This window comes from Protopterus annectens, chromosome 17.part0, assembly GCF_019279795.1.
Source record: "Protopterus annectens isolate FY-2018-M chromosome 17.part0, PAN1.0, whole genome shotgun sequence".
Taxonomy (NCBI): domain Eukaryota; kingdom Metazoa; phylum Chordata; order Ceratodontiformes; family Protopteridae; genus Protopterus; species Protopterus annectens.
The window spans coordinates 557,690,399-557,715,996 of record NC_056751.1 but is presented as its reverse complement, the minus strand read 5'-3'; the positions used below and the strand labels follow the sequence as shown (position 1 = coordinate 557,715,996).

At 37.8% G+C, this 25,598-nt stretch overlaps 1 protein-coding gene across 3 annotated transcripts in view; it reads right to left on the bottom strand.

Moving 5' to 3' along the window:
* The window catches only part of LOC122791600 (non-muscle caldesmon-like), a 1,000,623-nt gene that overhangs the window by 447,790 nt on the left and 527,235 nt on the right, over positions 1–25,598 (bottom strand). The gene's annotated exons all lie outside the window — the stretch shown is intronic.

The window sequence follows — 25,598 nt, the reverse complement described above, 5'->3', positions numbered from 1 at the left end:
CTTTGGACATCTCAGTGCAAAGTCTGGAGCAGTAAGTAAAATGTTATATGTAACATGGATGTGTTGTTGAGTATTAGCTCTGTAACTAAACATTTATTATGTATTGGCAATGTAATGGTTTTGGTATTCAGATATTTCATTGGACCTAAATGATCAATATCCCTTTTTTGGATCAGCTGAACAAACAAAATACGCTGAGACTGATGCAATTTTAATTTGACCTAAGGGATATCAGCATAAGTGAAGACACAATAACCTTCATCCAGAACTGGCTGCATGATCAAATAGATAAGAATAGGAAGGACTTCTACATGCCCCATCATCTGTACGAGTGGAGGTATTGAAGGAGCTGTCCTAGGGCCACTGCCTTTTAACTTTAATATGTGATCAACAAAAGTGCAGATGATTGCAAAACTGGGACTGATGCCCTCTCCATTCCAGCAGCACTTAACATTCGACATGGAAGATGCACTAGAAATAACCTTGCCTTCAATGTAAAAAGGAATGCAAAAACAGCGGTGTCAGCCATTAATGGGCAACAACTAAAACTGACAGGTTGGCAGAATAGGAAAATAACTTCTATCTCTTGTAGATGAGGACTTTCATTGAAGATCCACAAGAAGCTGAAATTCTCCACATGATCATCAATGAGGTGGAGATCCATGTCAGGGGGGCAACTGTCCCCCTGTAAACACATTATAGATCATTTATAGAAGACCACATCCTGTTCTATAAGCATATCACATGTCATCTGGTTCAAGTGGAGACAAAAAAATATTCCTAACATAGAGGAATGAAGGGCTTCAAGGCCGGTCTTATAGCAAAAGACTAAAGCAATTTTCTCTATTTTCATATCCTCTTACCTTCATACAGGACAGCTATTTCTAATGTAAAAAGGAACCTTTACTATTTGAAAAACATTGTTTAGAATACTTCCTGCTGACCCAAACAAATGTGGACACCCAGTCTCAATAAAAAATGTCAGCTGTACTGCACAATGTGACAATATATCAAAGTGTCCCATGCCTATGTAATACACTACTGTTTTAATTAAACTCATCAATTCATATGGAAGTGGACAACTACATGGGCACCCATATGTTCTGATGTAGGATCTAGGGTAAACTGATGACTAATAGGTCTTGAATCTTTGTACCAAACCTATCAGCTTATGAACCTAAGGTCTGTTACCCTCAAACTTATATGTATGCTCTAGAGGTTCAAGACACACAACCTTTTTCCAACACTGATGTAGAGAATGTTTTACCCCAGTGAAATGTCCATCAAGCTTGGCCTATTTGATCATCTACTTTACTGAATGGATTTTGATAAAATCATCAATGAATTATCATACTGAATACAATCCTATCTTATGAAACTACACAACAAATAGATGAGAAGACCAGTTCACCTGTTTGCGCACCATCACTTACTCCAGCTCAGCAAAATTCAGCCACTAAAGATCGAGAATAAAAAAAAAATCTGCGTAACCCAGCATAGTAGACTGGTGGTTTTATCTGAAACATCAGGAGAAAAAAATTACTTCTGCTGTGCGATTCTCAGACAAGCAATACATTTCAAACCTAATGGAATAGAATTTTTGGATGTATGTGTTTCAAGGGCAGCACTGGGATTCAGAAACAGTCCCATGGTGGGTCAGGTCTATGTTCAGCTATCAAGAAAACATATCATAAAATGGATAAATATCATATGTAAAACATCTAAATAGTAAATTACCAAACATGGCTTACTTCAAAAACAAATGTATCGAATGGCCATAGTTGGCCGGCAACCAGGAAGTACCGCGATGCATAAGGTAAGTGAAGGAAACCTTTTAAATCTGCCGTATTCCCCACTATAGTGTGATCTTGGAGTTGGTATATATAGTTGAGGGGGGTTGTGGGGGTGAAGCCTCCAACCTTGGTTAGTTGCATTTGTGATGCTGGCCAACTATGGCCATTTGAAGAATTTATTTTCAAAGTAAGACGTGTTTGGTAATTTTCTGTTTAGATGTTTTACGTATAATATTTAACCATTTGATGATATTTTCTTTTCAACAGCTGAACATATACCCAAGTGCATCTGCCAAAAAGGACTTCTTCCATGTTTGCAGAAAATCTGATTCACAGACATGCTAAACATAATAAGGAAATACATCATTATGAGGACATTTTTATGTCTATGAATTGTTGGTAATTACAATTAGTGCTAAGTTCTATAAAGCAAAAGGTTTGGACTAGCACTAGTCTGTATAAATAGTGTATCTGTCCTGAAATGGGAATTAATGTAATGGAACCAGCACTATTAACAAAATGTAATAAGCAAGTAAATGCAAAAACAGTGCGTGCATCTTGGGAATATATTACAAAATGGGCAGCAAGTACCTATGGCTAGTGTTTATGTTTTGTTAATCTTCCCAGTTAAAAAAGTAAAAAGGTAGAAATTGACACCTGAAGTGCATATGCATACATGTACTCTTGTCTCTGTATGAGCAACACAGTAAGCAAGGCTTGAAGTAAAGGCCTCATGCCTTGGGACTGTAGCTGTTTTTATGTAATTATGCATCACAACTGTAAATTTATGTTGTGCCAATACACAACAGCATCTGGACTTTTCCAAATGCAATGTGCACAAAGGCATACACACACACACACACACACACACACACACACACACACACACACACACACACACACACAGGCATACACACACACACACACACACACACACACACACACACACACACACACACACACACACACACACACGCACACACATGCACGCACACACACGCACACACACGCACACACGCACACACACACACGCACACACACGCACATACACACACAGCGTAAAGTCCTACCTAGACAACTCATTCATATTCAATAATCTTGTCATCTAAGCCAGCAGTTCCATCTCCTGTGCCCAGGACTGTGGGTGTCAACCAACATGGCAACTAATTATCCAAGTAGCTCATTGCTCTTGGTAAGGCCTTACCTAGACAACACATTCATAGTTCTCCTTTCAGCTAACAGCTTGCAATGCTGTGTCAAACACCCAACACAAATTTGGGATATGGGACACGGCTTGAATGAGCATGTGCACTTGAGACCAAAGTTGAAGTCTAGATCATTATTTAGGTAGAAAAGTTATGATTTTATTTATTTTATTTCAATTTGTTTTATCTTATAAGCTCTATATGTTTTATAGTGTTATCATATATTACAGGAATGTTTTTATAAATTGTATGGTCATGTGAAATGATATGAAGTTATGTGATGTTAATGAGGTAGTATTTAAAGGTGTGGTTGGGTAATGGGCTTTAATACCTGGTGGAAGCGGTATTGTGAAAGCGCTTGTGTTTATACATTTGATTCTACCTTCAATTAAACGTGGTTTTAAACTGGATTTTGGAGCCTCACCTGAGTCCATTTTTTATTATTTTTTTTAAACTTGCTGAGTTTGTATGTTTAAGTCTGGAAATACAGAAAGACAAGAATAAAAATACTTTTTTCTGTTTCTGTTGTGAATAATTTTTTTTTACTTGTTTTTGTGTTTTGTGGTTTGACCCTCTTGGTGGTCGCCCTTATTTGCATTAGTGCTTTCTTGTTCACTCTTTTGATGCTTGCTGTTTTTGGTCTTTTACTTACCATAGTTAATATAATTTGTGTATGACAGAAGAAGAAATCTGGAGCCTAACTCTTGCAAATCAAGAACTGCTTTTCCCTCACTTCAGACAAACCAAGAAACAGATCTGAACTTTGCAGAATTGTCATTACAGCCGAGTGCGCCTTCGGGTGTTACTGCAGTTACCTCCTACTGTGCCTCTAGGCATCAAATATTGTTTGTTCATATTTTCATTAACAATTCTAAAACCATGCTACATACAAGGTATCACAATATTTTATCTTGATATACAGGATGGCAAGCAACTGTATTAATATTTGACCTCTGTCAATGAGTATTTGTTAGAACTATAAGGTGATAATTTCATTTTTTAAAGGCTCAAGCCACACCCACTAGTACACACTCAAAAATGCTGTACTGGAGGGAATGAGTTACAACTGTTCCACATACTTCTGCAGCTACTTAGCTATAAGGTTAAAGATTTGGGTGTGTGCCAAGACCAAGGACTGGCATGTGTAGATCAGTTAATCCTGTTGCATATAAAGTTGAATCCTCACCTGGCCCCAGGTAAGTGACCTCCTCACTGTTGTTCCTAGACTCTAAGCTTACAGTAGTTAACAGAGTGCTAATCCTAAACCTTTATTATGGTGCCCCTCCCACACTTTGTAATAGTAAACATTTATTATGGTGCCTCCCTAATCCTAAACCTTTATTTTGCCCTATCACACTTTCTAATCATACATTTTTACTGTGGTGCCTCTCCCACATTTTGTAATTCTAAACCTTTATTAAGGTACTCCTCCCACACTTTCAAATGCTAAGACTTAATTATGATGCCCTGCCCCCACATTTTGTAATCCTATGCTATTGTTATTGTGCTCCACCCACACTTTTTAATACTAAATTTTAATTCTAGTCCCCCCCCTCACACTTTGTAATACTAAGCCTTAATTATAGTTCTCCTCCTACACTTTGTAATCCTAAGCCTTTATTATGATGACCCTCTCTCACTTTGTAATCCATAGTTTTTATAACTGTCACCCCACATTTTGTAATACTAAGCCATAATTCTGGTGCCCCTACCAAACTTTGAAATACTAAGTCTTAATTATGGTGCTCCTCATACACTTTGTAATCTTAAAGCTTTACTATGGTGCCCCTCCTACACTTTGCAATCCTAATCCTTTACTATGGTGTCCTTCCCACAGTTTGCAATCATAAGCCTCTGTCATGGTGCCCATCCCACACTTTTTAATCTTCGGTACACCAAGCAGAAGAGCTTGACATAGTGCCAGAGATCACCACATTTGACAGCTATGTCACCAGGCACAGGCACTACCATTGTATCATCTGTGTTACCATTTATGTCGCTATTCTGTCTTTAATAATAATTATTATTATTATTATTATTACTATTATTATTAATTAATAATGTATTATTATTGTTATTTGTCTTCTCATATACAAACTCCAGTACACAATCCTTAGTTTGCATTTTGTTTCAGTCTTTTGTTGATTAGGTAGATCCTAATAAGCTTATGGTCCTGTTTCACAGGAGGCTTAGGGCAGGACTAATATAATCTAAATGAAATGTAGTTAGGTCACAGGGGAAATATCCCATTTTTTTTGTTTTTCAAATGAAGTGATAGTTCACATGGTTCTGAAGGATATCACCAGCTCAGGCCAATTGGCTGAGCTCAAACTGAGGTCTTAAGTTTGAATCAGAGTACCTGATAGGGGACAAGATCCTTCCGCCTTGTGATTTTCCTAGAAAGATAGCTGGATAGCTGGGTATTACAGCCTAATAAGCCATTGACAGTTTATAAAAGATCAGTGGGTCTTAAGCTGTCATTCTTGGCTGCTTCTGTGTATAAAGTATTAAGCAGAGGTTTGCTGTCCCCTTCCCACCCTCCACTACCTTGAAATACCACTTACATCTGATTCCAGAAGTAGAAAAGACAATTTAATGACCAGATCCTACCTACCTACTTGCAGATGACACCTGAAAAAGATACACATTTCATGAACTGTATGCCATGGCTTACTAGTTCTCCAGTTAATGATCATTATGTTCAGCGAACACTTCTGACTGCGCAAAGTTATTTTGGTGGTGTTAGCTGAAGTACTGTTGTTTTGTGAGTTTGTTTGTGCACACATATGTGTGTGTGTGTGTGTGTGTGTGTGTGTGTGTGTGTGTGTGTGTGTGTGTGTGTGTGTGTGTGTGTGTGTGTGTGTGTGTGTGTGTGTGTGTGTGTGTGTGTGTGTGTGTGTGTGTGTGTGTGTGTGTGTGTGTGTGTGTGTGTGCGCATGTGTGCACATGCCTCATAAGCAGCTCCATGATTAATAGTTCTGCTTTCATCAACAAAAAAGAAATTAAAATTACCTTTACTTGTCAATTATTGTACATTACAAACACATATTTTACCAATGTATTTTGCCTGCTCACATTTGTCAAATGGTTATATTCAGTGTATTTCATATAAGCACACAATCAACCATCTAATAAATGAGGAACAAGTGTACAAGTTTACATACATAAATAAAACAGACCTATTTCATCCAGGCATATGATTTCTATAGTGCCCACTTCCCGTCTCCTCATTCTCCTAGAGAAGGTTAAAGTAGCTAGCACTAACAATGTGGTTGTTACATGTGGTTATTATATATAAACTTTGCTGCATCGTATTTCTTTTACTCTTACCTACTAGCACACTCAATACCAAGGCATGCAAGAATGGTTCATGACAGCCATGTCCCACAGAAACAAATACAACCTGAACTAAAGATCAGAGTTATAATCATCTGTAATACCCATCCAGAAACTAACACAACACAGAATGACTCCATTTTCAGCTGGTAGTCACACCAGTTTTCCCGATTTTCTTTCACATTCTTAGCCTTGACTACCAATCCACCCCTCACACACTTATTACAGATTCCCTTTATTCAGTAACCTGCCTGGTATGGACACACAGGGGAAGAACACCTTTGGGCAACACACACTTCTACCCAGGGAGTAGCTAGAAGAGTAAAATACGAGAAAGCTATTATTCAGAGCTGTTTCAATTTTTTTTTTACATATGGGCCTAACACCATCCTTGGTGACATGAAATGCTTAAGTCTACAGGAGCAAGGGTCTGCAATACCTTCCAGTGCAGGTGTGTGGTTCTATACATGTGCAGTGATGGGTCTGCCATACCTTCAAGTGTGGGTTTATGCTTCTGCACATGTGCAGTAGTGGGCCTGCAATACATTCTAGTGCAGGTCTATGCTTCTACACATCTGCTGTGATGGGCCTGCAATACCTTCTATTGCAGGTGCAATGTTCTGTACCTGTGCAGTGATGGGACTACAATACTTTCTAGTTCAGGTATGTGCTTCTACACAGCTGCAGTGATCAGCATACAATACCTTCCAGTGCAGGTGTGTGCTTCTACACATCTGCAGTGATGGGTATGAAATACATTCCTGTGCAGGCATGTGCTTCTACGCATGTGCAGTGATGGGCATGCACTACCTACCAGTGCAGGTGTGTGCTTCTACACATCTGCAGTGATGAGTATGCAATGTGTTCCTGTGTAGGTATGTGTTCCTACACATGCACAATGATGGTTTCACCATACCTTCCAGTGCAGGTATGTAATTCTTCACATGTGCGGTGATGGGCCAGCATTACCTTCCAATGCAGGTGTGTCCCTTTACAGCTTCTATACTACCACATCTTTCAGTGCAGATGTGTGGTTCTATGCATGTGCAGTGAAGGCTACTGAGTGAATGCAGTTTTGCAGTGCCAACACCTCTCTTTTGCCTTTACACTATGTACAGGGGGTGTCAGCAGTGCAGTAGAAAAGACTACCCCCCCCAAGATACAGGAAGTAGCATCAGCGACTCACAACGACCTTTCCCCTTACCTGGCACAGAATGCGTGTGTGTTACTAAGCAATCCTATGTCACAGACATGTTGTATCGCACAGCACCCATGTCCTTATTTAACCATGTCACTGTCGAGCTTTAACCACCACAGAGGCAGCCCCACATGTCATTGTTTATTAGCCAGTGATGGGCAAAACTTGCGATGAACACACATCTGTGATTTCTGACAGCAGAACTTAACTAACACAAACCTGTCATCTTGGATAGCGTGTTTATTTTTGCTGTTCTTTTTGTGAACAGACGTTTGGCCTGAATTGTATAGAAAATCAAAATTATTCCCAAGTAAATGTATATCATGTGAAAAGAGACTATTAATTATGCAACTTAAAACAACCATTTAGCTTCTGTCCAAGCAAACTTAGTTGAGTGGAATTGCAACTGGTTGAAGTTATGATGATATATTTTTCATTCAGTATGTAGAATGAAAGATTCATTTTTTTTCTGTTCCACACAGATGTTCCCTGGCTGAGAAATGTATTAACATATTCTTTGTTTTGAAGGTGCTCTTTTTCAAAATCCAGCTAGTTCTCCGAGAAAGTAACCATCACTGAGCTCAGTCTGTACTGTTTGCTAGCAAAAAATAAATAAATAAAATAAAATGTTATCCAGTGCTAAAATATGGCAGAACTGCCTTGAAGACAGTTATTGGTTTTAACAGTTATTTTATTATTCCTAATGATATTACAAAGCAACCAGAAATGATGCATGCAAACTTTTTTTTTTTTTATCTCAAGTGGCAGAGTGTCCGACCGTGGGTTTTATTTAAACTGAAAAGTCCATGCTTTAGTAAAATTTTCTTATCATACTTCTCTTCAGTTTCAGGATATGAGTTTCAGCATCTGACTGTTCACAGACAATCATGAAATTCTTTTCTATTCATCTGCTGCTGTATTTGATCATTGTCCAGGCTCTGCTTTAATGGAAAGTCCATTCAGACAGCCTTCCCCTTGTACCTACATAGTCTTCAGACATGGCTTCTGCCACACATTCCATTCAATGTACTGCAATGTATATCTCTTGTCTGCCTTTGTGTTTATTGCTGCTTAAGGTCCATGACCCTCAGAACAACAACACATCATGTCAGTGGTGATGAAAAGGAGTCTTCCTACATTCTTGCTTTCACCAGTTAGATGTGTCACACTGTTTGGGAAGTCGTTACATTCTTCTCCTACTGTTTTGCATTGTAAATGTGTCTTGACTGCTGTCGTACACTGATTTTTTAATAAGAAATACTTTAATCTCAACAGAATGCAATGTATACTGATCCATGAAGTATAGTCAGCGTGGATTAACCCCAAAAGCGTTGATCAATAATTGATTTTAAATGCAATGGGATCCATCATATATTAATGATCATTGCAATCAGATGTGTGAAGAACTACCACATAAAGACAGCACAGCAACAGTGCTGTTAAATGATTATCTGGATTATGGAGACATATACTAAACATTATATCTTTGGTGGGGGGTATACAAGAACACACCACTACTTAAAAATGTTTACCAATTAAATTTTAGGATTTTCACTTTAGGAGTCAACATTCATTCATCGTAACTGGTATTTCTACTTATATTTTCTCATTATAATATTGCCACTTTGCTATATTGTGTGCTCCATAGTTATAACTTATTTTAGTTTAGTTTAGTGCAGTATAAAATTGAGATGGAATCATAGTAATAACTGGAATTTACACTTAAGAATCACATATATAATTTGTGCACATTATCTAATGAAAAGGATTTTTAGAAAACATAAATTGATGTCCCTAGTCTAGTTAACCTATTCCGTGCATTTTACTCCTTAAAATACTATGCAGTGGCCAGAATCTCATCAGTACCTTTAATTTTCTTAACTTCTAATTTTTTTTCCCTTCTATAGACTATAATAGTCTAACTTGTCCAGATCTGACATTGCTGCAAAAAGGAATTGGTCTGGCTTGCGTTTTATAGGGGAGACAATGAACTTTCTACACTTTTCACTGTTAGTAGGCAGGTGGCCCTCAACTGTCTGGATTTTCATAGGATGTTCAGATTTTTGCCTCATATTTTTGGTCCGATTCTCATAAAATTTGTGGGTTTTAGCAATCTGCTGAAGACTAATTTTACTAAGTAATGCAGTACTGCTGTAAGTGGATGAGAGAGAAAACCACAGTAAATGAACTTCTCATTATAGGGATTTCCCTCTCTCCCTCCAAATGACACCAGGAAGACAAAGGCATTGACTGTAAAACAAAATCATGCTACCCATGGCAGTTGCATTGCTGAGCATTTTGGGGTCTAACAAATTAGAAAATAATCCACTTGATTTGATACAGAAACATTAGTAATGCAGAAAAGTTCAAGATATGCTCAAACATGTTTTTTTTCAGTTTTTGGATACAGTTTTCCTTTAAAGCTGTGACTAGGAACTAACTAGCAAATCTATGCATACTCAAGCACTTTGACAGACAAATATCACACCAATTCCAAACTTCCAGGTTTTAGACTTCCATCCTCAGTTCTGCATGACTTTCACAGCATAAATCAGTTTATGGTAACATTTTCATGTGTCTGATTTGACACTGTTCTTAGTAGGCATGATATATGAAAAGTCACTGTTCACAGCAAAGTACAAATCAGTTTTAATTTCATCAGGCCACGTCCCAGCAAATACTGGATTTCAGGTCCTTTGTTGCTAAGTCGAGTACTTTTGCTTTCTGACTGGGTAGATGCAGCTGTGTCAAAACCTAATGAAATTTTTCAAAACGTAAAGTAATGTGAGCTAACCTAGATAAAAATGCCAGTTAACCAAACATTTCCTAAAATATACATTTGTGTTTGAAATGAAGTCCTGCTTACAGATTTCTTTATGCAGCAGCTACATTGAAAAAGGACCTGTCTATCTGAATTTCTTCATATACATAAATATCCAGCTGTTACAGAAATACAAAGCCGATTCCTTTCTTGCAAACAGTACCCAAGTGAAATATTGTCACCCATATTCCTGGTTTTACACATGAGCGCATGTGTTTTGATTCTTTTGTTCGCATATACTTTTAATGCACCTTATACAGCTAAACTGTCATTTTTAGCTGTTCCCCTAGGCTGAAAAAGTGTTTTGCATCTGTCCATTTGCACATAGCCAACAAACAAAGGCAAAAAGTATAATCATAAACATCTGTTTATACATGTTTTGGAATGATTCACACCATGGTGTTTTCTACATTTGAAGATGGAGCTAAGCTGTGTCACTAACAATGAAAGTGTATCAGTGTAACCAGCTTTATCTGAATAATGATTTTGCAGGTTTATTTACACTATTTACACCACATACATACATACTTACCAGGATAAACTATATCCCTTAATCTGAAGAAATACCTATTCATTCCTTACATCTCCTTACCCTCCCTTCTTCATTCACTTTCTTACTGCTACCAATTTCTCTCCCCTGGCTTTCTCTCTAAATATACTACAAGCTGCTTTTCTCTCACTTTGTATTGCAATTCCTGTTTGTAGTATACTAACTTGGGTCTATATTAGAACATCGAAGTTTCAAAACTTCGAATGTTCTAATATAGACCCCTATTCAGCGAAAACTGAAAACATTGAACATACAGAACAGCAAATTTTTTCCTAGGGAAAAAATTTGCTGTTCCAAAACACATACACACAACACAAGCACACAAAACAAACAGCAATCCACACACATACACCTAAAATCTTATACCTAACCCTACACTAAATTATACACACACCACTAACTATCCACTTACCTTAACACAAACCCTAACCATAAGGTCTGTCACTATCACACACTCACCTCACCTGTGCCCTAACCCTAACTCACCTACCCCGCCCTAACCCTCACGTCCACACAATCGCACACTTACCTGACCCGCGCCCTAACCCTAACTCACCTAACCTGCCCTAACCCTCATGTCCACACAATCGCACACATATGTAACCCGCACCCTAACCCTAACTAACCTAACCCGCACTCAATCGCACACTTAACTGAACCCGACCTGTAACTTTCCACCACAGCTCTGAAAATACCGAAGCAACAGAAATGGACAACCGAATTCTTTCCCTAGGAAAAAATTTGGTTTTCTGTTGCTTCGATATTTTCAGCTTTCGCTGAATAGGGGTCGATATTAGAACATTCGAAGTTTTGAAACTTCGATGTTCGAATATAGACCCCTTAACTTATCTTTAATTTCTCTATAATCTGGTAAACATTTTTCTAACTATTAAATCATTTCCATATAACTTTTATCTATTTTTAACCAATGTTTTCATATTATGTATAATTTGGTAGAATTACTTAAACTGTTGTTGTTTGTTTTTTTAAAGACCGTAAAATTATTGTTCATAAAAATGTTTTGCAATACTTTGAAGCATTTCTTCATGGGCCTCCAATGAAAATGTGCTCCTATCCAGTTGAACTTTCCTGAAATTCAAATGTCAATAAATATATAAATTACTGATAAGTCCTTATACGCAAACAGGGCATATAATATTCTTTGTCATATTACTGCAGCGTGCACGTTTCATTAAAATGGCCATTATTAAGGCAAGTAACGCCCCCAGATTTATACTGCAATGTTTTCTAGGGACACTGAATATCCACCTTCCAATCTTTTCGATCTAGCTTCCTGTCTAGAAAAGACCAAACATATTCTGCACTTATGTCTTAAATAAGAAAAATTATATTGTGGCTGTTTGAACTGGAAGTGGGTTGCTTTCAGATGAGAAAAATAGTACTGCACTTTTGACTTCTGTTTAGAAAAATAAACTATATTTTGATAGGCACTGGTATAAGTTAACTTCCACAGCTTTCCAGTCAAAAAAGAAAATATACAACACAGTACTGACACACATCTCAGCTAAATGAAATACTGCACCAGTCCCTGATTTGAAACTGGTTTGGTAAGAGTCTAAAGCAACAGCTCAGGAAATTCTTTGTCCTCTTCTCTCTCTCTCTCTCTCTCTCTCTCTCTCTCTCTCTCTCTCTCTCTCTCTCTCTCACTCTCTCTCTCTCTCTCTCTCTCACTCTCTCTCTCCCTCGCTCTCTCTCCTCGCTCTCTCTCTCTTTCTAATTCTCAACAGTCTAGGTTCCAAACAGGGAAAAATCCTTCAGTAGTATTAAATAGTTTTGCTCAGTTTTGTTAAATAATTTCAAGTTTTCTGGTTATAATGAAGCATTTCTAGTTAAGGCACACATCTTTATTAAGATGCTGTTATACTCAAGTTTTTAACTTAACACAATAAACTTAACAACTCTACTGTAACTAATACACACCTTTTTCAGCTAGAAATGCAACTAACTTTAAAACCTGGTCTAATTAAATATGACAGTTTTGAATTGCTGGAAAAACATAATGATATTTTTTTGAGATGCAAGAAACACTCAGTTATGAGCAGCCATTCCTGCATCTAGATGATTATGGAAAAAAAAAACTCAGAAACAGTCAAGAGATACTCCTCTTAGTTTATTAATCAAGTTGTGTTTCACTAGTTCCAGCACCTTATTGTCATTTACATTTAACAATGTTTTGTTCAAGAAAAGTCCTTATAACAAGGGATTTTTACTCTTACATTCTCCCGTTGAGACCGCATTGAATCTTTGAAGACACAGTGTTAGCCAAATGTTTTACTGTTGAGAGAGGAGACTCTGCTGTCACAAATGAAATGACTGATCAGGCTAAATTAAAAAAATGAAGGATGCCTGACATCTCTGTCTGACAAAGCTTGTAGGTGAAGTACTTTAAATAACTGCTTAGTGTTTACTCTTTCAAAAAAGTCACTCATTTAGTTTGTCTGGAGCTGAAACAAAAAAGGGCCTGTGTACATCTGTTTAGAAGATGGTGAAGAATATACCTTTAAAGGAGATTCTTAAATAAACCTGCATTTCAGATTGTTCCCATTTGAATGAGTAAAGCAACATCATGAAAATGAAATGACAGAAGCTGAGTAACAAAATTACATTAGTAAGACATCGCAGACCAAGAGAAATTATAAAATACTTAATATTAAAGAGGAATTAGTACTACATAGAAGATCAAAACATGATAAATGTCTTTTAAAGATTCTGGACATTTTGGTATTACCATGTAACCCTCAAGATTCCAATGACTACAGAAGTAAGTAAACACTGTGTATGGTGAAAGAATATGGGAATCTAAAACTTCTTATTTTAAAACTGTCCGGCAAGTCCAGAGAACTGTACTGTACTGTTTTTCTTCTTAAGAATCTGCATCCAAAATCCTACTGCCTCCCTAATTCTTTAAACCCCTGATTCATCATCATCATGCCTTTCCACTTTGAACTGTAGCTTTCTGCTTGTGCAGCTCTAAAATATCCCTTCAAATCTGTTAATTCTATGCCACATTGTTCTGTTAAGGATCAGCTTACCCCACTTGTCTCTTGCCGTCTTCCTTTCCCAGATAAAATGCTTCAATTCTTTTATTAATTACTATCCACAACTTCTCCTCTAGTTGATAAAAATATACCTGACCTGTGTAAAAAAACTAAAGGGACTAAAATCCTTTTACTGCTTGTATCTTGCTATCCATATACATATAAACAAGAGCTTCCAGTTTCTCAGTTTTTGTATTATCTTTTGTTTTGTCTCTTCCCCACATATCATTAGCTGCCATAACAGAATCCTTTTTAACACATACACCCAAATACTTCACTTTATAATATCCCCATAAATATGGGTATTGCTGAACAAATTCATGTGTGGATATGTATTTTACAACTATAGCCTTTGTTTTATCTTCATTAATTTTATATCCTGAAAAAACTTGAAACTGTCTCAGAATGTTCCACAACGCTCAAATTGTCCTTTTCTGGTTTTACCAGATACAAAATTTGCTTGGCATTGTCTGTACTCATATCATGTTGCCAAGGTCTGGAATTCCTTATCTTTGTCCATCAGGTCAATACGCTCTCTCCCATCCTTCAAAACCATTCTGAAAGACTTCTTAGCCAAAAGCTGGTTCTGTTCTTGCTCAACACCAGGATAAAGTATATTCCAACATGTGAGCAAATACCTATTCATACCTTACATCTCCTTTATTTCCCTTCTTCACTCACTTCTTTACTTCTATCAGTTTGTCTCCCTCTGTCTTTCACTCCAAGTATACCATAAGCCGGCTTTTCTCTAATTTTGTATTGCCATTCCTGTTTGTATTATACTAACTTATCTTTAATCTAGCTATAAATTGACTAAATTTTATCTGACTATTAATCATTGTCATATAGCTTGTATCTGCAATTGACCAATGTTTTCATATTTTGTCTAATTTGGTATAATTCTTTAAACTATAGTTCTTTTTTTGTATTATTTTAAAGACTGTAAAATTATTGTTCTTAAAAATGTTTTGTGATACTTTGGAGCTTGTGTCTCCAGACCCCCCTGAAAATGGGCTCCTACCCAATCGGACTTTCCCGGTAATCAGATGTCAATAAATAAATAAATAACCTTATTATTATTGTACCAGGGAATGCAAATGCTTCCATTGCCCTACTCAAAATTCTAACTTAGTCAGTCAAATGCTTTCTCTGCATTAAGATTCACCTACGACAGCAGTATTTTCTTACATTCTGCTTCCCTCTGGATCATCATTGTTCTATTAATGTCAAATGTTTGTCTTCCCTCCACAAAACTACATCAATCCATTATCTATCAATTTTGGCAACACCTTTTCCATTCTTTTAGCTATTATAGACATAAACACTTTATGATCATGGATTAAAATTAAAATGGGCCTATATGAAGCTGGATCTGGTTGGTCTTCACTATCTTTAGGTATTACAGCCACCACAGCTTTTTCAGGATGTTGGTGCTTCCCCTCAGGTAATCAATATGCACCTTGTAATTAAACAGATTGAAGTTCCTCTAACCTGGGAAAGTTTATAAATTGCCATTACTTTTCTGATGTTGCTTGAAGTCATTTGATGTTTATGGAGGGGCACAAACTAGCAGACAGTAATCCAGGGGTAGCTTGTTCTACTGGCAACTAGACTGCATCCCACTAAATGAAAACAAACATTTATATAGTTTTTTTTATTTACAAAAAAATAGCCAGGGTCCCTGTTTTTGGGGATCAGAACTCCATGTATGCTACTGTGTATGTGCAGAATTCTAATTTCTGTTAATCAAAAAAAAAAAGCTTACTTAGAAAACATTGTACAGTTGGAAGCATTAAGAAGTACAGCAAAATGGAGATTTGGGCAATTACACCATATTACAGCTCTTCCTGCCATATATGGGGAAGCAGAACACAATATTTTAACACAGACTTGCAGGGCTACTAGACAAAGCAGAAAGCATCAATTTCCTAGTGACTCAGTGTGCTTCAGGTGACCATTGCCTAAGAAAGCCTGAATGAAAGTAAATGAAGTTATGATCAGACTCACAGAGATACAAGTGTGGGGAAAGGTGTGTTTTTAAATATATTTTTATTATTATTAAATAATAAGTCTGCTCTGTGTTACTTCCTACATGAAGTCACTCAATTTCCTGCTTCTGCCAGCCAGCCTGTAGGACAGCATATCATGCATTTTTCTTTAACACATTTAATATTTTGTGTGTGTGTGTGTGTGTGTGTGTGTGTGTGTGTGTGTGTGTGTGTGTGTGTGTGTGTGTGTGTCTGTGTGTGTGTGTGTGTGTGTGTGTGTGTGTGTGTGTGTGTGTGTGTGTGTGTGTGTGTGTGTGAGAGAGAGAGAGAGACAGAGAGAGGGAGGGCTGCAAGTGTTGCACAGTAAATATCTGACAGCAAGAACATATTTCTGTATATTACTGTGGTCATTATTTACAAATTTACTAATTAAATTTGTTGATAAACAAGACATCTGAGGTATACATGGTTAGAAAAGTGGCTGCAATTAGTGGGCACGTGTGTGTGTGTATGTGTGTGTGTGTTTGCACTCACATGCATGCACATGCATGTGGGTGCTGTAATAAGTTGTATTGTATGCATCACATCTAATAGCAAGATGCTGAAATATATTACTGTGGTTACTAATTATTTATTTAGTCATTAGTATCAGACAACTGAGGTACATGGAGTCAATAAAGTGGCTGTAATCATTGGGCACATCTTTGTCTGTGAGTGTGTACATGTGTATCTCTGTGTGCAAGTGTTATAATGGGTTGCACTGTAAGTATCTCAAAGAAACAAGCTCATATATATTAATTGTGGTTATCACTTATGTATTTATTTAATCACAGACATCTGAGGTGTATGGAGCCAATAAAGTGCCTGTAATTAGTGGGCACCTCTGTGTGTGTTGTGTGTGCCTGCACATGCATATGCATGCATATATATATATATATATATATATATATATATATATATATATATATATATATATATATATATATATATATATATATGTGTGTGTGTGTGTGTGTGTGTGTACACATGTGTGCACAATGTAGGTAGGGGACATAAAGCATTGCACTAAATGCATCTGACAGATATTAGCTGAAATATATTACTGTGGTTATTGATTACATATTTCCATTCATTTGGTCACAATCAGAAATCTGAGGTATATATCATCATTAAAGTGACTGTAACTTATGGGCATGTGCATGACTGGGATCGCAGTGGGTTTCACTTTATGTTTCTAATACCAATAAGCTAAAATGTATTACTGTGGCTATTACCTACGTAGTTATTCATTTATTTGACCAGAATCATATATCTGAGGTGTACAGAGTTAATAAAGTGGATATAGTTTATGGTCAAAAGGCAGTCTGTAGTGAAACTGACTGACCCCTAGTATCTCTACTTTGTTAAATAGGGTGATGTTCCCCATTTCCAAAAAGGGGATTGGATGGTGTGTTCCTGTTACACAAGGAACACATACAATCCTCATCCTCCATGTGACAGATTATGCCAGAGTGCCAGAGGTAACTTTGTCTAACAGCCAAGCATCTGATTCAAGAGGAACAATGCAGATTCTATTCTGGTCATGGAACAATGGGCAGAGCAATGCAGACTCCATTCTGGGCATGGAATTGTGGGAGGGGAAATGCAGATTCCATCCTTATAATGGAACAGTGGGAGGAGTAATGCAGATTTCATCCTTTAAATGGAACATTGTGAGGAGCAATGTACTTTTCATTCTGGTCATGGAAAAATGGATCAACTCTTTGTTACAAGAAATGCCATGGAAGGAATGTTTGCATGTGTTTTGTGGACTTGCAGAAGACATATAGCTGTGTACCCTGGCATGCCTTGTGAGAGATGTTACATTAGTACAGAGTTATACAGCCACTGATGCATGCCATTCAGTACCGAGGAGATAAGAGTTGTGTCTATATTATTTGCAATATCTTGACTACATTAAAAAGCACATAAGACTCAAGTAAGGCTAAGTCACCTTCCTTCTTGGTCATTAATATGCAACCAAAAGGCCCACAGACTATCCATTTTAGGGAAGTATCAGTTACAGCTTTGTTTTTAATCAGATGATGTTGGCCTACAAGCATCAAGAGGCTGATCTTCAGTCTACGTTGGAGAAATTTGCTTCTCAAGTGTAAGGTGGTGAGGATAAAAATCCCCACCTCCAAATCAGAAACTATGGCTCAATTCCTGAAAATGATGGTCTGTTCTTTGGTGAGGGGAAGCAGGCCACTGAAATGGAGGAGCTTAAGTATCCTAGTGTCTTGTACATGAGTGCACTTAGAGGGAATCAGGAGACTGAACAATAGATGGTGCAATGGTGGTTGTACTAATAATATTCTGCCAGTAAAAAAAGCAATAACTATTGCAGTGAAGCTACCAGGCAGCAGTCAAACCATAAAACAACTTTTATTGTAACAAAATGGTAAGTGCTTTCGCTAATAGCTATTAGTGAAAGCACTTACCATTTTGTTACAATAAAAGTTGTTTTATGGTTCAACTGCTGACTGGTTGCTTCACTTCTACAGTTACTGCTTTTTTTCCTTGGACTTATTTACTTTAGTAGTGCTGCATTTATCCTGAAGGGTGCTATTGTTGGTAATATTCTGCCAGTGACCAGCAGACAGATGAAGTGGCAGCTCTACTGCAGGGTTGTGCCAGTGATCAGTGGATGGGGCAGTGGTAGCTGTACTACAGAGTTATATCAGTGACCATCAGACAGATAGTGCAACAGAAGTGTTGTAACGATGATCAGTGGATGAGTGCAGTGGTGGACATGCTAAAGGGTTAAAGCAATGACCAGCAGACAAGTGTAGTAGTGGCTATAAATGAGGGCTGTACTAGTGGCCAGTAGACAGTTGCACTGGCGATTGTACTGCAGGGTTGTACTACTGACCAGTGGATGGGGGCATTGGTGGCTGTATTGCAGGGATGTATCAGTGACCAATTTAATGGATGCAGTGGTGGTCATACTGCAGGGATAATACAAGACTGTGGTGATGAGGTGTGAACTGAGGCAGAGGACAAACTCTCAGTTTACCATTCAGTCTATGCCTTCATCTTCTTTTGGGTGGGGACTGAAAGAAGGAGATCACTGACACATGAAGGAGACATGGGTGTATACTTGAGCAGTGACTGAAAATATAACATCACAAATACAGGGATCAGAAATTATGTCACTTCTCAGAGCAGCTGGACTGAGCAATCCAAAAGTATCTGAGAGTACAGCCACTACTCCTCTTGGGTTGAGATGAGCTGATTGAAGGGGTTTGGGCACCTAGCAAAGATAGCCTATTGGTGCCTATCATAAGAACCGGACCATGCATGTTTGACTATGAGCAGTCCTTGAGGCAGACCCAGGACATGTTAGAGAGATTATACCTTCCAGCTTTCCTCAGAATACCTTGGCATCCCAAAAAAAAGAACTGTACACTGTTGCTTAAAATGGGAATATGCTTTGCTGTGCTCAGCTTCCTACCTACCACTGTGACCCCTTACTAAGATAAGTAGCTTAGAAAATTGGCTAGAAGGTGCATAGATGGACTGAATAAAATACATTATTTGTACCTTGAATAAAACATCTTTGAGTCTAAGCATATATATTTAAATGAAACTACACTTTTGAGTTTTAATTTTAATTTTGAAGACCGAGACCTGGAATGTACATATTAGAAGACCTGGTTGTAAGAGAGACATCATAGTTTTCAACTGTCCCCGATTTTGCAGAAGGCCCCTGATTTCACCTCATATTTTTGCTGTCTCTTGTAAGAATTTTAGATTTTCTGCTAAATCACTGAGGATTACAGTTAGTCAATACAATATTAGACATTAGACTTTCATACTTCTTTTTATTTAGAAAATGCATGCTAATGAAACACTTGCTAATAATTTTATAAGTGAATTAAAGGAATATTTAAAAATTGTCCCTGTGTTTGGGCCCTTGTCTCCCCATTGTTTATGACTTGACCCTGATTCTTGAACAAAGGAATTGAAAGCTATGCTTCACTTATTATTACTGGGAAGTGCATTATGTGAAAGCTGTTTACTAGATGTGTAACTTGGACATTGTCCTTATCTGAAATAAAGAATGCAATCTACCATCAACTGAGTATTCTTCAAGTGGTGCACCTACTACTGGCTAAGAACCTTCCAGCAGTGTTCTGCACTTTTGTCAGTTCAGGCTTAGAATGCTACAAGAGGGGTCCAGGAGGTAACTTTCATAGAATTCCAGCATCGGTGCTCTGAAGTGAAGGGCCCAGGAAGAAATGCACAGTGTCAGGGCTGTGCTCAACATGGCTGCCAGCATCTCTGATAAATGACCCGTAAAGTATTGCATCATTAGGGGACGATGACACATGAAAGACATTCTACACACACCAGAGACTGCTTCCTCTGATCCACAGAGGAGGAGGAGTTGTTAGAGATTCCCAGGACTTAACTTAAAACAGATGGTATGTAATCCTTTCTACTCACAGCTTATTCACAATCAAATCCTTTATGTCTCTTGCACTGAGAAACTGACAGATACTGACTAGTTTAACATATTTTTTTAAAACAAAGTTTTTAAGGTGACATTTCCAACCTGAAATAAGTGCATATTAAAGTTTTACACATGGGAATAGTAAAATTTTACTTATTTCATTTTTTTTATGTTTCAATATTTGCAAGTATTTTTAGCATGTATGTTTTAATCATTAAACACTTTAATCATGTGGCAAGAGCTTTAAGAGTAAGATTTGTCTGATTCTATTTCTATCAACTTTTCTAGTGCCAGGTTACATTCATTATGGCATTCCTGCTACTATGATCAAGTAACGTAGCAAAACAGCTGTTATCTGAAGTGAAAGCGTGTACCATGCACCATTTTTCTAAAGTCTATTGAAATATATGAAACAGCTTGATGTTGCAGAGTGTGCACACACACACACACACACACACACACACACACACACACACACACACACACACACACACACACACACACACACACACACACACACACACACACACACACACACACACACACACACACACACACACACACACACACACACACACACACACACACACACACACACACACACACACACACACACACACACACACACACACACACACACACACACACACACACACACACGCCCAAGAGATCAGGATCTTGGGGGTGGGATGTTATGTTACATGTAATTTTCTTTAATACCTCTATACTGTCATATACTATGCAGCAATGAGGACCATTGCAGACTTTCTGAATCCTCATAGTTTCTGTCGACAGTATATGAGGAAACGTGCAAAATTCTAGGCACACTGTTTGGCATACTGAAGAGAGGAACAGGTTGTTATACAGCTAATGCCATTAATGAACTTCATCAGTAACAAAGAAAGAAAGAGCGCTGGAGGGGGTCAGAAAGTGTTGCCTTCAGCAGTCCATAAACTTATGCAGAGAATGAAAACTTCATACGTGCTTTTCTCTCAGCTTATCAGCTGGACTTACTGTTCAGTCTGTGGTGGGAAAGGCATGTCTGACCCTTCCTTGTTAGAGGTGAAAGGGCTGGACCTCTGCAATGCATGCCAATTTTATTCTGATGATGAACGCACTACAGACTACAAGCAAACTGAGATAATAAGCAAAGCTGAACAATGTCATTCTCTATCACAAAGGGGGGCCTAAGTCTACAAATCCATGCGTCTGTCTCATTTATGTGGTGGAAATTATTACACAGTCTGTCCAGTAATATAAAGCCATGCACAGTAACTAGACATACTAAGTGTTCAGTATAAACACTTGAAAAATAAAAGGTAGTTTATGTATCTTTATACCTTTAATTCATGATAGAGTAAAAAGAAATACAACATTATTTCCCAGTCCAGCTAATGAAAATAACCTTACCTTAGTATTTCAAGGCATTGAAAAAGGGTCTTTTTCATGAACATTTGTTCACAGCCACTATACAAATGTAGCTTCCCAAAACAGAAATCAAAAATAAAGAAATAAAGACTTCTACTGCCCTGCAACTGACCCTTACTCCCAGCGCTCCATCTGGTCATGCAGGAAGTTGAAAAGAACACCATGATGCCACTCCTGTCCGAAGTGAGGACAGGGCAGTCTCGTGTTCTGACTCCAATCAGACTTTTGGGTTCAGTCTTTCCTGTCCAAATATTAGAGAAGAAAAATCAGGTGATTTGCTACATCTCATCTACTGTTCCTCTAGAAAGGAAATACAGAAAATGGGTCTGTGCCCTGCCAGTTTGTAACTAGGCATGTCTAATACAGAAACTGGGAAATGCAAAAATTCTTCTTTCATATCAGTTGGCTCAAACGTACCTATCGCTGCAGTCGAAGCAGCGATGGGTACATTTGTGCCAACTGATATGAAACCAACCATGAAATCAACCAATCAGAGACAAATCCCAATAGAATCAGGGACAAATCCAAAAATAATCAGGGACAATCAGGGACACTTTTCATATACTAGTCTTATTAACTTGAGACATTGAAAAATAAGAGAATATGAGTGAATATACATTTTCTAAAGTAAAAGAAGTCTGTAACTAATTATTGTCATTATTTATTAGGTGTAATTCATCAATCACCTTTTCTTCAAAAGTCACCACTTTTACCTAAGAGGGACAGAGCTAGAACTTCAGTCAAAATCAGGGATGTCCCTGAAAATCAGGGACGGCTGAGAGGTACTTCAGTTTTGGTATTTAGATGTCTGGATTAAGACTTCATGCAGAGCAGAAAAACGAGGTTAATAATGGAAGAATACAAAGGGAGAATCTCACATCCTCATTTGTTTAGGGCACTGAAGATAATGACACATCTGCTAGGTAGTTTAAGTCTGCAGTGCTCACTCTAATGGTTTAGTCAGCTACCCCGGCTATTCAGTGGTGTGGTACATCTGACCAAGCATGCTGAAACATGGACTTTCTTAAAAAAACTATGGCACAAAAGGTGCAAGTGTCCACCAAATCTCATTTCCTGTAGTTTCTGCTGTAGTAGGGATTTGCATGTGTGATTTTTTACATATAATGTGACATGTGTTTCCTACAGTTGTTGACTAGGTGGGTTTCACAGATCCTGTCCATTGATTACCTCACTATTTATTTGCTTATTTTGCGACTCTTGAGCAAGTTTCTATGCCAAATATTGACTTCTTAGGCCTCCAGTGAAACTAGTCCTGAATCAAATTTACAACCCAGTTAATAAAACATGCAAAAAAAACCCATACACAATGGCATTCTCCTCTTCCCAGTTCTTGCTTCCACTGTCTAAGGGAAATGTTGCTACTATATGACATTTCCCTAATGAAGTACAAACTGTCCACACCTCGTCACAACTGTCCTTGTGAACCTGTACTACTGGCTGCCTGTGATCCTGGTTTTGTCTTTGTATTTTCCACTTCCTATAATGATCTACAGACGTGTTGCATTCCAGTCAGCATTCACAAGATTCCCACTCTCATGCAATTTCCTGGCTATCTTGGCAGCTAGGAGAATACCTAAGTAGCCGTCTAATGCTATTATTTGGCAAAATGTGTCTTGGAGTTAAAGTTTATTCCTGTTCTTCAAAAGATTAAAAAAAAGTAGCTACAACCTTCATGTTTGTATGACACGTTTCCACCATGAGCTGTTTCATTTTACCCACCTGAGAAAAAATCTATTTCCTTCTATTCCACTGTTCACTACACTTTTGTTAGCATGATAGTACAAGCGTAATTAGCATCACACTGACACACACACACACACACACACACACACACACACACACACACACACACACACACACACACACACACACACACACACACACAAACCATATGCATAGATCACCATAGCCCTTGAGTGGGAAATTTTTCTCAAAATATTTGAAACATTTATTTTTCAGACTGGGCTGTGAAAGAATAAAGACACCAAGCTCCAACCTGCATTAAAAGGCATTACCTGATGGATAAAAGAGAAACCCACACCTTGATCTGCAATCAAACACAGTACCTGAGTGGGAACCCAAACTTTGATCCTTTCTTTTGTACTTGATGTACACTGTCCTCCTTGATATATGATTGCAAAATCATGCCACACCCATGTGGGTAAAAACTGATAATCTGCGGGATGGGTAAAGGAATGAATACTAACTATTTGACACTTGCCTAAATCTGAGTTAGCAGTCTGTGCACAAAATCTGAACAACATATTAATATTATAGACCCTGAAGTGGATCAGTATTCCCTACCTGCACAAACTCCTCTCAACTGTACAGATTTTCGCAGAATGTCCAGATTTTTGCCTCATGTTTTTGGTCTGTTCTTCATAAAATCTATGGGTTTCTGGCAAATCACTGAGGATTGAAGCCAGAAAATAATGACAGACATTTGAGTTTCAGACTTCATACCCTTCAGAAAATGCATGCTAATCCAAAAACTGTTATTCTAGCAACTTTCTAAGTTTCTAAGTAGAATATTTAAAAACTGTCCATATTTTTGGGTCTTTGTCCCCCCCCCCCCCATTATTTATGGCTTTATCCAGAATTCTTGGTCTAAGAAATTGAGAGCTATGACCAAACACATTGCACAAAATGTACATAGACATCCCTAGTGTGGCAATAGCAACAGTATGGCTGGTGACTGTTGAGAGGGTGTGAGCTGCTACAAAATGTACAAAACCAACACAAACACCAACACACGCCATTCAGGTGTCAGCCAGATCATTTCTTCCGTGCAGCTTAAAAATCATGCACATGTCCTATAACAATCTTTTGAATGCATTTTTCTCATGGGCAACATTTTGCCTCACACAGGTGCATGCTTTATGCATGAAGCCTATATAGTGTGGTACACAGGAAGAACTTACTGATTTTACTTAAAGACATGGCTAGATAGATAGATAGACAGACAGTGTGAGCTTGTTTAAAAATCGATATTGCTAAAGATTACTTACTTAACTGGTGTTTTTTTCTTTTCCCTATCCAGAATGACAGCATGTCTATTTATCTTTTTTGTTTGGTGCACAACATAGCACCACTGACATCAACGCTACTGAGAAAGTACCAAAAGCCCAGTTTTTAGCAACGTGATCATAAACTTCAAATTCAGAAACACACCAACATGCAACTCACTTATTTACTGGTAACAGGCTTTAAAGGCATTTGCACAGAATGCTGCTAATTTCCTTTGTTTTCATTGCTTCGGGGCTCCACTGAGCTATTGTGATGACAGCGGTACTATGCATCCTGCCGCTTAATTAATTTATTATCCACTGTCTGCCACACATACCCATCCCAGAAAAACAATAGATACTGGACTGTGCAAGGTCCCAAAAGTGCCTACTTCCCTGTAAGTTCTACCACTAACTGCCCAGCTACGTGAGTTCACAGAGAAACTCTCACACTGTATGTACATTTACAAGGTTACACACAAAATAGTACTTAACTGTTCTGGTTTCCTTTTAAATGAAACTTTCAAACAAAATATGCAGTTTTCAAAATTGTTCAGCAGTCTCTCAAAAAATATCTAGTTTGTGCATGTAAAAATGAACAATTCAAACTTAGATATAATAGAAAATATTTCTTCTAGTGTTTAGAACCTCACTATGCACGGAACAAAACAGGGCAGTGTTTAATTAATTTCCCCAGAG